The sequence below is a fragment of the Chiloscyllium plagiosum genome, unplaced genomic scaffold (assembly GCF_037043375.1).
Source record: "Chiloscyllium plagiosum isolate Xiang-an unplaced genomic scaffold, Cpla_swu_hap1 HiC_scaffold_27, whole genome shotgun sequence".
In the NCBI taxonomy this organism is placed as follows: Eukaryota; Metazoa; Chordata; class Chondrichthyes; order Orectolobiformes; family Hemiscylliidae; genus Chiloscyllium; species Chiloscyllium plagiosum.
The window spans coordinates 91,718,648-91,736,211 of record NW_028270165.1 but is presented as its reverse complement, the minus strand read 5'-3'; the positions used below and the strand labels follow the sequence as shown (position 1 = coordinate 91,736,211).

Below are 17,564 nucleotides of genomic sequence, written 5' to 3'. Positions count from 1 at the left end.
CCAGGGAGCGTGGCCATCCCGAAGCCGGAAGTATGCCCGCGGCCTGTTTCCTCCGCTGGAGCTTCGGCTCCAGCAAGTAAGGTAAAGCTTTATCAATATTTCCTTTTACAGAGTTTGTATTTAATAACCAGTAATGGCTACTCAATATCATCAGAAAGTCCCAAAATGCAATTCATTTCAATCCAGTGCAGATAAACACTAAGAGTTAATTTTCTACGGGAATCAACAGCCTCAGCACTAAAATGGTCTCACAAGGGAACGGCTGTGAATGTTATCACTTGGGGTCCTGTTCACACAGATTCACCGATGCGGAGGCAAACGTTCTTAATTGCCTTACAGCATCCTGTTATCACTTGGTGAGCCCAGGTGTCCCTATGTTTAAGTTCTGCCCTCTTTCTGAGCCTTCCTGCCAGTTTATTTTCTAGTGCAGTAAATGTATTTAATAATTCAGCATTACATTTTAGTCTGAATGTTTAAAGACAAGTTTTAAGGCTATAGACTTTATCACCCAGATGCCCACATCCTCATTCCTCCCTTTGATTGCACCACGATCACTGAAAGTGAAGGATACTCCAAACGAATGCCCTTCAAGGTGGTCCAGCCATCAACATCCTGTAGAGTGGCACCACCATCTTCGCAGCTCATCTGGTCATATTTATCATCGCCATCGACACGTGTGGGTAAGCCATCAGATCGCAAAAGGAGCATCTTCTGGGGCAAATCTATATCACTAAGGGACCTCATAAGCCTAGCAATTAAATACCTAACAATACCAATACCGACAAACAGACATAGCTAAATTGATAAGCCAATTGTATCATCAACCCGATCTGCAGTTTCCCCAACTGGTCCCTTCAGTCATTCTGTCAAGGAATACCTGGATCTCTTCTTGTATCTTAGTAATATTGCCAGTCAGATCGGGAATGCCCATAGTGCATTTATCTCGGACAATGGTGCAGACCTCACCCTCCTGGGCCTGTATATAGTCTAAGGCATACCGCTTTCAACATGGAGTCGCTTGAGCGATGGCGTGAGCTGCCAGAGGAAGTGATGGGTGCTGATACGATGACAAGTTAAAAGGCTCCTGGACGGGCATCTGAAAATGAAGGGTTCAGATGGGTCAGGGCCAAGTGATGGCAAATGCAACTGGAGTCATAGAGATGTACAGCACAGAAACAGACCCTTCGGTCCAACGCATCCTAGCTGACAAGATAGCCAACACAATTTAGTCCCAGCTGCCAGCACCCAGCCCATATAGGGGCCAAGTGATGGCAAACGTGACTAGATTAATTTAGGATATCTGGGCAGGTTGGGCCAAAGGGTCTGTTTCTGCGCTCTGTGACTCTAATTGTCTTCAGTGGAATCAGGAGTGTGGTTGTGAAGGCTGGACTTTCAGAACATGTTTTGCCCTGACTGGGAGCAGAAGCGTTTGACTGAAGTGTGTTGGAGTTAATGCCTTGACGTCTCATTTTACTCCCACCTTCCCGGGGTCGATAATCATTTTGTGTCTGGTCCTTTCTCAAGAAACTGCATTGCAGGTTCACCCTGAATTGACACTTTTTTTTTTGCTTCCCAAAATCAGACCTGCTCACTCTCGGCAGGATCCCAATGTTGTGAAAGATATTAACTTTCAGGTGGAGGTATCCAAAATTCAGAGAGATGTCAGTCTTGACGTTTTTGCTTTTCTGCCCCTGTAAGATCCTGAATCAGCACCTCAGGAGAATTAGATAGAGCAGAGTGATAACAGAGGGGGAAGAGGGTGTGTGAGTGCTTTGAATTTTGTGGAACAGCTAAAGAATAGAATATTCCACAGAAAGTAGAATTGCTTGTTCTGAATTTCTACCCTGCACTGATAGTGATGACTTTTGTAATCTGTTTTTAACAGTGTATTTGAAGATCTGAAGACTGAAGCTTCAAAATCAACAAATTTGAAGGGCTTATTCCTGAAACATTGACTCTCCTGCTCCTCTGATGCTGCCTGACCTGTTGTGCTTTTCCAGCGGCACACTTTTCGACACTGACTCTCCAGCGTCTGCAGTCCTCACTTTGACGTCAATGTCTGACAGTCACTCAATCCATCGGGACCGCAACGATTTTCAACTATGATTCTGTGAGAAGGAGCAAAGTTTTGGTTCCTGTTTGAGTACGTTTCCAGCATCCGTGGGACTGGATCATCGACCATACTGTTGCAGTGCACTGAGCATAGACCCTGAAACAGTTGTACGGCCTGGGAAGAGGAATTCACTGTGGGGAGGGGCTCCACACGCATTTGTGTGTAACTGAAGCTTCGGCCATGGAGAAACCCTAGGAATCCAGCCCCGTGGAGAAACGATGGAAGTGTGGCGACTGCAGGAAAAGCTTCTGTGTCCCATCTGTCCTGGAGACTCATCGGCGCAGCCACACCAGGGAGAGCCCGTTCCCCTGTCCCGTCTGCGGGAAGGGCTTCAGCACTTCCTCCACCCTGCTAACCCACCAGCGGATCCACACTGGGGAGACGCCCTGCAGCTGCCCAGTGTGCAGGAAGGCCTTCAGCGATTCCTCCACCCTGCTGAGGCACCAGCGGGTCCACATGGGGGAGAGGCCCTTCAGTTGCCCCGGGTGCGGGAAGAGATTTACCCAGGCCTCCAGCCTGCTGACCCTCCAGTGGATCCACACAGGAGAGAGGCTCTTCAGCTGCCCCCTGTGCGGGAAGGGCAATTACAAAGGTGGAAATGTGTTGCTGGAAAAGCACAGCAGGTGAGGCAGCATCTCGGAAGGGCTAATGCCCGAAACGTCGATTCTCCTGTTCCCTCGATGCTGCCTGACCTGCTGCGCTTTTCCAGCAACACATTTCCATCTCTGATCTCCAGCATCTGCAGACCTCACTTTCTCCCCAATTACAAAGGGACAACTTGGTGGTGACCAATAGTAAAGAAGTGAGGTGGGTTGGGGATGGTGTAGGGTGTGCGCTTTGACCTTGAACTGTTTAAAAAGCAGCTACTTTTTCTCTGCCTTTTTGCTGAGGGGGTTTGAAGCTGTAACAAAGTTGGATCTCAATAAAAGTTACCTGAATTTACCCCCCGCTCAGACTCTCATTGAAAGCTTTAAGCGCCAAGGTTTTTGTTTTAAAGCTGCTCATTTCTTTCAGCTTTCTGCACTAAGCTTCCAATGTCGCATATCAGATGGATCAGAATGAGCAGCCAGTTTCGTTCGAAAGTGAATTTTTCAGGAGTGCATAGTGTGTCATTTCATCGGCGTTGTAAAGTTTACTGGCAGCATTGGGAGGTGTGGGTTGTGCTCACTAGAAATTATGTGGAGGAGCGGGTGGTGGACTCGCCTGGACGAAGTTAAAAATCACACAACACCAGGTTATAGTCCAACAGGTTTATTTGGAAGTGAGAGCTTTTGGAGCACTGCTGCTTCATCGGGTAGCTGTGGAGCAGGATCATAAGACACAGATTTTATAGCAAAAGGTCACAGTGTCATGCAACTGAAAGGATATATTGAACAAACCAAGATTGTTGTTAAGTCTTTCACGTTTTAGAATGCGTTGCAGGTTTCAGTTCATTAATATATAAATCCCATAACATCTTTTGATTCACATTCTCAAGATGACTTCAGTTTTTTTTGAAAAAAGTCACAACTCAGCCCAGATAAAGGTGTGAGGTTCGAGTCTGTCAATGTCCCAATTTTGAATCAGACTGGTTCTATTTCCAAAGGATGAATTTATAAAATATTACATGGATTGACTGCCTGCAGACTGTGTGCTTGTTGAGCAAAATTGAATGTATCTGCAAATATAATTCTGCCAATACAAATTTGCTCAAAAAGTGATATGTGAGTTTATGCATGAGTGCACATAAGAGTGTGTTGGGGGTGTATGTGTGCGTGTCTGAGAGAGCACGTGTGTATGAGTGAGGTATGAATAAAAGCAAGGGCTTGTGTTTTGCTAAAGCAAGGACGGTCAGGACTTGTACAGTTAATGGTAGGGCCCTGTGTCATGCTGTAAGAGAGACATGGTGGGGTTCAGGTGCACAGTTCTTTCAAAGTTGCTTCGCTGCGAGACAGGGTGGTTAAGAAGGCGTTTAGCACACTTGCCTTCATTGTTCACCCCATTGAGTATAGGAGTTGGGACATCATGTTGAGGTTGTACAGGATGTTGGTGAGGCCACTTTCAGAGTACTGAGTATGGTTCTCGTGTCCCTGTAATAGGAAGAATACTATTAGAGAGGGTTCGGTAAAGATTTACCAGGATGTTGCCAGGACTGGAGGGTTTGAGTTATAATGACAGGCTGGGACTTTTTTCACTGGAGCACAGGAGGTTGGGGGGTGACATCATGGAGATTGATAAAATCACGAGGAGTGGAGGTAAGGTGAATAGCAAAGGGCTCTTCCTGAGCGTTGGGGAGCTCAAGACTAGGGGGCATATTGCTTTAAAGTGACAGGAGAAAGATTTAAAAGGAACCTGAGGGGCAACGATTTGACAGAGGATGGTTGACATGTGAAATGAACGTGCTGAGGATGTGGTCAATGCAGGTACGTTTACAAAGTCTAAATGACATTTGGATGGGGACATGAAGAGAAAGGTTTAGAGGGATTTGGGCCAAACGCAGGCAAGTGAGGCTAGTTTAGTTTGGGAACCCTGGTCGCCATGGATGAATTGGACCAAAGAATCTATTTCTATGCTGTCTTCCTCTCTGAACCAGAAGTGATCTTATTGAAACCAGTAGAATTCTGAAAGGGGCTTGACAGGATAGATGCCAATAAAATGCTCCTTTGTGGTGGGAGTCATAGAATCCCAACAATGCGGAAACAGGCCATTCAGCCCTTCTATTCCACACTGGCCCTCTGAACAGCATCCCACCCCCTTATTCAGTATTTCCCATGGTCAATCCACCCTAAGTTTCACATCCCTGGTCACTATGGGTACTTTAGCACAGCCGATCCACCCGAACCTCTACACCCTAATCTGTAATTTACCTTCTCAAAAATGTAATTTAAATGTAGAAAAATGTGAGTCTGACTCAACATTCAGGCGCAGACAGAATTCACACTTATTGTTAGAAAAGCTCTGCATTTGAATGACATTCTTGAGAAGGTAACAAAAAACAAGTTCTGGGATTAACAAACCAAAGAGCAGAAACCAATTCTAAAAAATGAAGGATTTAATCTAAAATTGTTTGATGTGTCACATTTCCATGACGCTAGACTCCTTTGGATATAAATTGTGATCATGATCTCATTCTCCACAACTACCTGATGAAGGAGCGGCGCTCCGAAAGCCAGTGCTTCCAAACAAACCTGTTGGATTATAACCTGGTGTTGTGTGATTTTTAACTTTGTCCGTGGGAAACACATGAGTTGTGGGACTGCTAACAGTTCTTATTTTGTGATCTATTCCAAGTGAAATTTCTCCTCTGCACAGGCACAGTTTGTTTTTGTGCTTTGTGCGAGATCAGGCTAGCAGCTTTTAAATCCTTATGTGAAGCAACAGAAGTAAACTGTTGATCAGCAATTGTATTCTGAGAGTGGTACTTCCAGCTCTGGTAATCCTGTTGCATCAACAGAGAGAGGGTGAGGATGTCACATCTCAAGAGCAGACAGAAAAGTTATTTCGCTTATTGAGTCGGTTCCTCACTCAGATGAGACTGGATGTTGCTTTTAATGGATCATAATTAAATGCTACAATGGAACACCTTAAATTCAAGGAATTTTGAAAGGGCAAACGAACAGTAACTTTGAACAGAGATGTTCTTCCATTTCTAACCTTGGTTGAGCCATATGAAGCATTTTTACTGATAGCTCCATAATCACGTTCCTGCTGGATTTTTTTCAGGGCAAACAATTTCTGGTGGGAAATTTCTGCATCCTGGGAAGGCGGGGAAGTGAGAAAAAAAGCTGTTAAAAGCATTTGAACTGTGGGCCCATGAGCTCTCGTGGGAGCAGTACATTTGCCAAAAACATTTCGGAAGAATTCTGTGTAACTGTTGGACTGAAAATAGTTTCCCCACTGAACGTTAAACAGGTATTGAGAATGTTGCGCATTATAGATTGTGTTCCTGAGGACCGGAGGAGGATTGAATTTGCCAACGTGAACCACACTTTGCAGAGAGAGGAATTTTCTCTGGATGGAATAGGTTAATGGAAGTCAACAATTGTCAGATTATTTCGTGAAAATAACAGCTGGTATGGGGATCCCAGAAGAGAGGAGTCTGTAATGAGCACACAGAAACAAACCCTTCAGTCCAGGCCAACCAGATGTCCTAAATTAATCTAGTGACCCATTTGCCAGCATTTGGCCCATATCCCTCTGAATTTTTACCATTCATGTCCCCATCCAGATGCATTTTCTTCTTTGGAGAATACTTGGGTGAGAGCCAAGATATGCAATATCTCAATGTATAATAATGAAGCAGCTCATTTATTCTGAAATTATTTCAATTAGTTGGTCAATTGACAAATAATAGCTGCATAACTGTTGTCAATATTGATACTCAGGAAAGCTATTTTGTTTAGTAATATTTCCTTTGTAAAGATCTTATCCAAATTATAAAATGAATGTATTTTCATATGAAATAAAATTTGCAGTGTTTTATTAAATGGTTGAAAGTAACTTTGCACTTAATTGCTCTATTTGGGATTAAACATTGCTCACCACTAATGATATTACCAAGCCAGGTAATGAAACGTCTAGATATCAAACCTACAGCTCAGCGAGCAAACCTGCACCCTAAACATTCTACTTTGCTGAAAGACTGCACAATCTACAGGCAGTCAGTACATGTAATATATTGTCAATTCCACTTTGAAAATAGATAATGAGCCCACTACTTTTTGGATGTGAGCATAAGTGGTGTAGTAAGTAAGTTTGCTGATGACACCAAAATTGGAGGTGTAGTGGACAGCGAAGGGAGGTTACCTCAGATTACAATGGGATCTTGATCAGATGGGCCAATGGACTGAGAAGTGGCAAATGGAGTTTAATTTAGATAAATGCGAGGTGCTGCATTTTGGGAAAGCAAATCTTAGCAGGACTTATACACTTAATGGTAAGGTCCTAGGGGGTGTTGCTGAACAAAGAGACCTTGGAGTGCAAGTTCATAGCTCCTTGAAAGTGGAGTCGCAGGTTGATAGGATAGTGAAGATGGTGTTTTGTATGCTTTCCTTTATTTGGTCAGAATATTGAGTACAGGAGTTGGGAGGTCATGTTACTGCTGTACAGTTGGAATATTGTGTGCAATTCTGGTTTCCTTCCTATCAGAAAGATGTTATGAAACTTAAGGGTTCAGAAATGATTTACAAGGATGTTGCCAAGACTGGAAGATTTGAGCTATAGGGAGAGACAGAACAGACTGGGGCTGTTTTCCCTGGAGCGTCAGAGGCTGAGGGGTGACCTTATAGAAGGTTATGAAATCATGAGGGGCATGGATAGGATAGATAGACAAAGTCTTTTCCCTGAGGTGGGAGAGTCCAGAAATAGAGGGCATAGGTTTACAGTGAGAGGGGAAAGATAGGAAAGAGACCTAAGAGGCAACCTTTTCATTTAGAGGGTGGTACGTGTATGGAATAAGCTGCCAGAGGAAGTGGTGGAGGCTGGTACAATTACAACACTTAAAAAGCAACTGGAGGGATATGGGCCCCGTGCTGGCAGGCGGGACGAGATTGGGTTGGGATATCATGCACAGGGATGTGCAGGTTAGGTGCATTAGTCACGGGTAAATGTTGAGCAATAGGGGTAGGGGAATTGCGTGGATGGGTTACCCTTCGGAGGATCAGTGTGTAGTCTTTGGGCCGAGTGGCCTGCTCCCACACTGTTTGGAGTCTGTGAAGGGGAAGGGATTTTTGTAAACTGTGCAAGGCAATGCAGGCGTAGTGCGGGGGCCTGCTGTTGGCCTTGCCCTGCCCCTTGCTCCTCCCCCTGTTGTTGAGCTGTCTAACAAACATCTCCTCTTTCTCTGCCTTTTTGCTGGGGGCAACTGAAGCTGTAACAATGTTGGGACACAATAAAGGTTACCTGAACATTCTGCCGGACTCAGACTCTCATTGAAAGCTTAGAGCTCCAAGCGGTTTTTGTTTTAAAGCTGCTTATTTCTTGCAGCCTCCTGCATTAAGTTTCCAATGTTGTATATCAGATGGAGCAGTGACTGAGTAGCTGGTTTCGTCAGAAGTTTACATTTTTCGGGAGTGCAGGCACTGCATTGTTTCAACGGCAGTTTACTGGCAGCACTGGGAAGTGTGGGCTGTGTTCATTAGAAAGGAGGTGGAGGACTAGGTGCTGTTGGACTAGGTGGACTAGGTGGGACACGGTTTAAAAATCACAACACCGGGTTATAGTCCAACAGGTTTATTTGGAAGCACTTCATCGGATAACTGTGGAGCAGGATCATAAGACACAGAGTTAAGAGCAAAAGGTCACAGTGTCATGCAACTGATATGATATATTGACAAATGTAGATTGCTGTTAAGTCTTTCATCTTTTAGAATGGGTACATCGCAGTACTACTATTCAGTCATATCCTCAAGATCACAAGGGTTTTTTTAAACTGGTGACATCTCAGCCCAGACAATGTATGTCAGTATCCCAATCTTAAATCAGACTGGTACTATTTCCAAACTAGGAATGTATAAAACATTACATGGATTGACTACCTGCATGTTGTGCGCTTTTTGTGCAAAGTTGAATATATCTGTAAATATAATTCTGCAAATGCACTCCATCGTTATGTGTGGGTGTGTGCGCGCGCGCGAGAGAGAGCATGTGTGCACATGCTTTGTCAAGGGAGTGTGATGGAGGAGAAGCCTGTAAGAGGGTGTGTCTCCATCTGAGAGAGAGTGTGTGTATGAGGGGTACAGATAAAAGTGAGGGATTGCATTTTCCTAAAATAAGGGCAGGACTTGTACAGAGGAATATGGGGGGGGGGGGGGGGGGGGGGGGGTGTTCAGGTACATACTTCATTGAAAGTTGCATCACTGGTTGGAAGGGTGCTTCAAAAGGCATTCAGCACACTTACCTTATTTGTCCACACCATTAAATAAAGGAGTTGGGACATCATTTAGAAGTTGTACAGGATGTTGGTGAAGCCACTTGTCGAGTACTGAGAACGTTTCTGGTGGCCCTGTAATAGGAAGAATACTATTACAGAGGGTTCAGTAAAGATTCACCAGGATATTACCAAGTCTGGAGGGTTTGAGTTATAAGGAGAGGCTGTGAATCTCTTCACTGGAGCACAGGAGGTTGAGGGGTGACCTCATTGAGATTGATATAATCATGAGGGTTCTAGGTAACATGATCAAAAATAGCGAGGAGCCTGCGCGGTGATGTCAAGTGACGGGGGGGCGGGTAGAAATTGTGGCAGTTGGACACTTTAAATCCATCAGGAACAGCATCTCCATACAGCATACTGTGCATGTCAGGTGAGATGCCAGAAGACTAGAGGTTGGCTAACATTGGGCCACTGTTTAAGAAGGGTGGTAAGGACATGCCAGGGAACTATAGACCAGTGAGGCTAACGTCAATGGTGGGCACATTGTTGGAGAGAATCCTGAGGGAGAGGATGTACATGTATTTGAAAAGACAAGGACTGATTCGGGATAGTCAACATGGTTTTGTGTGGGAAATCATGTCTCACAAACTTGATTGAGTTTTTTGAGGAAGTTACAAAGAGGATTGAGGAAGGCAGAGCAGTAATGTGATGTATATGGACTTCAGTAAGGCGTTTGACAAGGTTTTTCGTGGGAAACTGATTAGCAAGGTGAGATCTCAAGGAATACAGAGGGAACTAGCCATTTGGATACAGAACTGGCTCAAAGGTAGAAGACAGAGGGTGGTGGAGGAGGGTTGTTTTTCAGACTGGAGGCCTGCGACCAGTGGAGTGCCAAAAGGATTGGTGCTCGGTCCTCTACTTCTTGTCACTTATATAAATGATTTGGATGCGAGCATAAGAGGTACAGTTAGAGGGAGAGGCTGAACAGGCTGGGGCTGTTTTCCCTGGAGTGTCAGAGGCTGAGTGGTGACCTTATAAAGGTTTAAAAAATTATGACGGGCATGGACAAGATAAATAGACAAAGTTTTTTCCCTTGGGTTGGGGAGTCCAGAACTAGAGGGCATAGATTTCGGGTGAGAGGGGAAAAATGTAAAAGAAACCTACGGGGCAATTTTTTCACACAGAGCGTAGTACGTGTATGCAATGAGCTGCCAGAGGGAGTAGTGGAGGCCGGTACAAATGCAACAATTAAGAGGCATTTGAATGGGTATATAAATAGGACAGGTTTGGAAGGATGTGGGCCAGGTGTTGAGGAGCGGGACTAGATTGGGTTGGGATATCTGGTCGGCATGGACGGGTTGGACCGAAGCGTCTGTTTCCATGCTGTACACTTCTGACTCTATGCTGGTTCAGCAAAAGCCGCGCATGCTCTGTCTGCAGAAACAGTGCAAACCCTTCTTTAAATGGACCAATGAGAAGCCAGACAAGGAGCCTGGTCCTCCTGCCAATCAGAGCTCCCCAATTGTCTGAACGCAGAAGATGGACCATCAGGTTCTGAAGCTGCTGCTCCTCTCCAAATGAAGATCGAGCTTCATCTCAGACTGCAACGTCCTTCCTCTCTCCACCATCTGTGAGTACGGCACTGTCTTTACCATTTCATTTTTTCATTCTGGGGTTAAATTGCTGACTTGCAGCAACTGAAATGAAAGCGAGTGAATCTAGGGAAGGGACAGTCGGGAAACGTTGGTCCAGGTCTGTGTCTCAATTGGCAAACGCACGGCAAATGCAGGCCCACAATGTGAAGTTATAGCCTCGGTTATGAAAAAATAACTGCTGAAAGGAGGTACGTTGTTTAAATGGTGACATATTGGGATGTGGACAAAGTGAGGACTGCAGATGCTGGAGATGAGAGTCGAAAAGTGTGGCACTGGAAAAGCACAGGTGGTCAGACAGCATCCGAGGAGTAGGAGAATCGACGTTTCAGGCACGAGCCCTTCCTCAGGAATGATGTGTGGATGTAAAACGTGGCCTCAGCGTCCTTCCACACCAGTCACTGCCAGTTGTCAGACGGATGCAGCAAGCAATCAGCAAGGCAAGAGGAATATTAGCAAGAGGAATTGATTTCAGAAGTCGGGATGTCTTCCTGCAGTTAGGGAGTCATTGAAGAGATTCAAGGCTGAGTTCATCTGATTTTAGAACAACCATGAAGTGGATGTTTATGGGGGAAGGCAAGGAAAATGGTTTCAAGACCAGTACAGAACAGTTACAGAGTCATACAGCACAGAAACAGACCCTTCAGCCCAACTAGTCCATGCTGACTATATTCACAAACTAAACTAGTCCCACCTGCCTGTGTTTGCCCCATATCCCCCTGAACCTTTCCTATTCATGTACTTATCCAAATGTCTTTTAAACCTTGTTACTCAACCTGCATCCACCATTTCCTCTGGACATTCATTCCACACAAACCACTGTTTAAAAAAAAAGGTGCTCCTCATGTGTTTTTTAAATCTTTCTCCTCTCACCTTAATTTGCTCACTAATCTTGAAACGACACATGCCGTTCACCTTATCTTTGCCCCTCAGTTTTGTAAACCTCTATAAAGAGAACAAAGAACCTCACAGCACGGGAACAGGCCCTTCAGCCCTCCAAGGCTATGCTGATCGAGATACTCTGTCTAAACCTGCCGCCTATTTTCTAAGGATCTGTATCCCTCTGCTCCTTGCCCATTCATGTATCTGTCTAGCTACATCTTAAATCACACTATCGATCCCAACCCTACTGCCTCCGCTGGCGATGCATTCGAGGCGCCCACCACCCTCAGTGTAAAGAACTTTCCATGTACATCTCCCTCAAACCTTTCCCCTCTCACTTTGAACTCGTGACCCTGAGTAATTAAGTCTTCCCCTCTGGGAAAATAATTCTTACTATCCACCCCTGTTTACACCCCTCATGGTTTTTCAGCCTCAATCAGGACCCCCACCCTCCACCTCCTTATTTCCAATGAAAATAATCCTAATCAACTCAACCTCTCCTCATAGCTTGCGCTCTCCATAACAGGCAACATCCTGGTGAACACCTCTGCACTCTCTCCAAACGTATCCACATCCTTTTGGAAATCTGGCGATCCGGAATTGTACGCAGTATTCCAAATGCGGCCGAACCAAAATCTTATACAACTTTAACATGACCTGCCAGCTCTTTTATTCAATCCGTCCGATGATGGAACACGTGTTGTATGCTGCCCTGACCACTCTACTGACAGTCATTGCCACCTTCAGAGAACAATAGACCCGAACACCCAGATCTCTCTGTACATCAATTTCCCCCAGGACCTTTCCATTTACTGTATAGCTCGCTCTTGAATTGCATCTTCCAAAATGCATCACCTCGCATTTGTCTGGATTGAACTCCATCTGCCATTTCTCTTCCCAACTCTCCGATCTATATTCTGCTGTATCGTCTGACAGTCCCCTTCACTATCTGATATTCCATCAATCTGAATGCCCATCTGCAAACTTGCTAATGAGGCACCCGACACCTTCACCTTTCAACCTCCTGTGCTCCAGTGAAAAAAGTCCCAGCCTACCCACCAATAGGTGTGAATTCTGTCTGGGTCCCAATGTCGAGTCAGCCTGACATTTTTGATATAAAAGCTCTGCATTTAAATTACGTTCTTGAGAAAGTTACTGAAAACAGGTTCTGGGATTAACATACCAAAGAACAGAAACAGTTAAGCAGTTAGATAACACTTTCGAGTGAGAAGTGTGTATAACATGATCTCACAACTCCGATACTCAATGCTATGAGCAATGAAGGAAAGCAAACCAAACGCTGCCTTCACTACTCTATCCACCTGAGACTGCAGCACTCCAAGGTCTCTTTATTCTGCAACACTCCCCTTAACTGTGTCAGTCCTGCCTGGATTGCTTGACCAAAATGCAAACTCTGATTTCTCTAAATTAAACTCCAACTGACACTCCTCGACTCATCAACCGATCCCATAAATTCTAATTTATAGTGAACTCTTTCCTCTCTCATTCCTTGGAAGCTGAAAATCTCCATCCCACAATCAGTCCCTCCATTTTCACTAGTTGGACTGAAGGGGCTGTTTCTGTGCTGCATGGCTCTGGAACTCGGTTCTACACTAGTCTTAAAACCATTTTCTTGCCTTCCCCATAAACATTCACATAAAAATCAGATGAACTCAGCCTTGAATATATTCAATGACCCCCTAACTGCAGGAAGACATCCTCACTTCTGAACTTAATTCCTCTTGCTAATACACCACTTGCCTTGCTCATTGCCTGCTGCACCTGTCTGACAACTGGCACAGAAGGACACTGATGCCCCTCTGAACATCCACGCATCATTCCTGATGAAGGGCTCGTGCCCAAAACTTCGACTGTCCTACTGATCGGATGCTGCTTGACCTGCTGTACTTTGCCAATTGTGGTCTTCTCTACATCGGGAAACCGAGCGTAAACTTGGGGAACGGTTTGCTGAGCATCACAGCAGGGGTCCGCAGAGGCTGAGCGGACTTCCCAGTCTCCACCCATTTTAAAGCCCTTTCCCACTCCCCTTCTGACATGACTATTTTTGGCTTCCTCCATTACCACAACAAACCAAACCACTAATTGGAGGAACAAAACCTCATCTTCTGTCTGAGCAGTCAACAGCCTGGAAGACACAACATTGAGTTCTCCAATTTCAAATAATCTCCCATCCCAGCCCCCAACACACTTCCCAACCCCTTCCACTCTTCCCTTCCAACTAGATTCCTTCCTCCCATTCCCCAACCAGGTCGTACCAGGTTATGGGGATAAGGCAGGAACAGAATACTGATTGAGGATGATCAGCCATTATCACAATGAATGGCGGTGCTGGCTCGAAGGGCAGAATAGCCTTCTCCTGCACCTATTGTCTATTGTACCCTCTGCCTGTCTCCACCTTTCCCCACTTCAATACCCTGACCACAGCACACCCTTGTTCCACAGCTCTCCCTCTACCCACCCCCAGACCTGAACAAGGGTACACCAGATCCCTCGACTTCTCCACCTTCTGATACTGCCTAGCTTGCTGCGTTCTTTCAGTCTCCTGCCTGTCTATTTTGCTAATTGAGAACAAAGGCTTGGACTAACTTTTCCAGACTCTGTCCCCTCACCTGGATTCACTCCCATTTCTTTCAGTTGCTCCAAGTCAACAACTGAACCTCAGAATGAAACGTAAATGGAAATGGGGGGTGAGAAAAGAGAGTGCCGTACTCTCAGATGTTGGACAGAGGAAAGAAATTGCAGTCTGAGGTGAACCTCAATCTTCATTCAGAGAGAGGAGGAGCAGGAGCTTCAGAACCTCATGGTCCAACTTCCACATTCACCAATAGGGGAGCTCCGAATGGCAGGAGGACAATTCTCCCTCCGGTCCTCCAGAGCTCCTTATTTGTCCATCTAATGTAGGTCTCGTCCCTTTTCTGCCGACAGCGAGGAACATGCTGGTGTCACCAAAACATTGTGCCCTGCTTGTTGACACTGAGGAGTGTACACAATATGCACTGTAGCAATGCTGGTGTCATTAACAGATTTTAAGTGTCCAAATTCCTATGGGAGAACAAAAAGGGTACAGCCATAATTTTTTTTCCATGTGGCTCAATATTTGATTGCTTTTGCATTTGTCTGGCTGCTCAATGTTTAAGTCTTTCCCTCAGTGTTGGGGTGAGATTCACAACTAGAGGGCATAGGCTTAGGGTGAGACCACAAAGGCACCTGAGGGGCAACGTTTCCATGCAGAGGGTGGTGCATGTATGGAATGAGCTGCCAGAGGAAGTAGTGGAAGCCGGTATAATTACAGCATTTGAAAGGTATCTGGCTGGGTATCTGAATAGGAAGGGTTTAGAGGGATATGAGTCAAGTGCTGGCAAAAGGGACTAGATTAATTTAGGATAGCGGGTTGGCACGGACAGGTTGGACCTAATGGGTGTATTTCCGTGCTGTACATCTCTATGACTCTAAATAATAAAAAGTTGACTTTTCTCAATAACAAACGATATCCATGTTAACAAGGCTTAGTGCACCACATGCTTTACTAACCATTCTCAACAGGTCCTGCCCCTTCAATGACTGAGGAACATATACATGCTGGTGCATAGTATCCTTCACTCGTATTTATACACTACCCTCAGCAATTGCACAAGTAACAGCAAAGGGCAAACGGCACAAGGATTAAAACACACAGTGAGGGGCAAACGGCACAAGGATTAAACCAAACAGTGAGGGGCAAACGGCACAAGGATTAAAACACACAGTGAGGGGCAAACGGCACAAGGATTAAAACACACAGTGAGGGGCAAACGGCACAAGGATTAAAACACACAGTGAGGGGCAAACGGCACAAGGATTAAAACACACAGTGAGGGGCAAACGGCACAAGGATTAAAACACACAGTGAGGGGCAAACAGCACAAGGATTAAACACAGTGAGGGGCAAACAGCACAAGGATTAAACACACTGAGGGGTAAACAGCACAAGGATTAAAACACACAGTGAGGGGTAAACAGCACAAGGATTAAACACACAGTGAGGGGTAAACGGCACAAGGATTAAACACACAGTGAGGGGTAAACGGCACAAGGATTAAACACACAGTGAGGGGTAAACGGCACAAGGATTAAACACAGTGAGGGGCAAACAGCACAAGGATTAAACACACTGAGGGGTAAACAGCACAAGGATTAAACACACAATGAGGGGTAAACAGCACAAGGATTAAACACACAGTGAGGGGCAAACAGCACAAGGATTAAAACACACAGTGAGGGGTAAACAGCACAAGGATTAAAACACACAGTGAGGGGTAAACGGCACAAGGATTAAACACACAGTGAGGGGTAAACGGCACAAGGATTAAACACACAGTGAGGGGTAAACGGCACAAGGATTAAACACACAGTGAGGGGCAAACAGCACAAGGATTAAACACACAGTGAGGGGTAAACAGCACAAGGATTAAACACACTGAGGGGCAAACAGCACAAGGATTAAACACACTGAGGGGCAAACAGCACAAGGATTAAACACAGTGAGGGGCAAACAGCACAAGGATTAAACACTGAGGGGTAAACAGCACAAGGATTAAACACTGAGGGGTAAACAGCACAAGTATTAAACACACAATGAGGGGTAAACAGCACAAGGATTAAACACACAGGGGCAAACAGCACAAGGATTAAACACAGTGAGGGGCAAACAGCACAAGGATTAAACACACAGTGAGGGGCAAACAGCACAAGGATTAAACACAGTGAGGGGCAAACAGCACAAGGATTAAACACACAGTGAGGGGCAAACAGCACAAGGATTAAACACACAGTGAGGGGCAAACAGCACAAGGATTAAACACACAGTGAGGGGCAAACAGCACAAGGATTAAACACACAGTGAGGGGCAAACAGCACAAGGATTAAACACACAGTGAGGGGGAAACAGCACAAGGATTAAACACACAGTGAGGGGCAAACAGCACAAGGATTAAACACACAGTGAGGGGGAAACAGCACAAGGATTAAACACACAGTGAGGGGTAAACAGCACAAGGATTAAACACACAGTGAGGGGGTAAACAGCACAAGGATTAAACACACAGTGAGGGGTAAATAGCACAAGCGCCAGTAAAAGCCGATGGAAAGTGAGTGTAAAATGTCACTATGACAGGACAGGCCCCACATTCCTTCCCCTCCGTCCCCCCCACAACCTGCCTCACCTTTCACGTCCCGGGCCCAGTACCTTCCAGGTGGCCCCATAGTTGACACAGGGGCCGCCCCACGACCAGTAGAACTCCACCACCCCGGCGGCCGACGAGTTCCCAAGCAGGCCCTTAACCCCATCCGCCTCCAGAATGCTCACCGGCTCCTGGCTGCTGTACAGCCGGCCGGTGTGGCCGTGACACAGCAGCTGCGCCAGGAAGGCGGCGGCGGCCAGTGACGGGTGTCTGCCCCGGGCCGCGCGGCGCCATTTTCCTAACGGCCGCCCTCCCGCCGCTTCCTCGCTCGAGCGACTTCTCCTCCCAACCGCCTTCGGCCCCGCGAGACGTCTGCACGGGCGGATGGGCGGGGCCGGGGATGGGCGGGGCCGGGCCGGGGATGGGCGGGGCCGGGGATGGGCGGGGCCGGGCCGGGCCGGGGAGCCTCACCGTCACCAAGCAACAGCCACCTCGCGCTACAACTGCTCATTCACAAAAACAAACCCTCCTGTCTCGCTCTGCAGCTGCAGGGGGGACACTGCCACGTTTCCAGGAGCCCTGTCTACATTGGGAAAGCTCACGGCTCAATTTAAACAGATATTCCCACATCTAACGGAACGGCGTCATATCGAAAGGGGGCAATCTGCATTTTAAAGGGACGTGGACATTTTAACGGGTATTTCTGCAAATAAAGAGGTTTAAATGGACGAGATTACATTTCAAAGGGATGTGGGCATATTCAAAGGGATATCTTCATATGTAAAGTGACGCAGTTATATCTAAATGAACCTACATTTCGAAGAGACGTTGCTCTATTTATAAGTAGAGACAGTAGGTGTGAATTCTGTCTGTGTCCCAATGTTGAG

The 17,564-nt window shown here is 46.0% G+C and overlaps 1 protein-coding gene and 1 long non-coding RNA gene across 1 annotated transcript; both read left to right on the top strand.

The window, feature by feature from the left end:
• The window catches only part of LOC148145003 (endogenous retrovirus group 3 member 1 Env polyprotein-like), a 467,418-nt gene that overhangs the window by 128,622 nt on the left and 321,232 nt on the right, over positions 1 to 17,564 (top strand).
• On the top strand, positions 24 to 3,055 carry LOC148145011 (uncharacterized). Its single transcript, XR_015751733.1, has 2 exons — positions 24 to 81; positions 1,886 to 3,055. It is a non-coding gene; the product is annotated as an uncharacterized LOC148145011 (long non-coding RNA).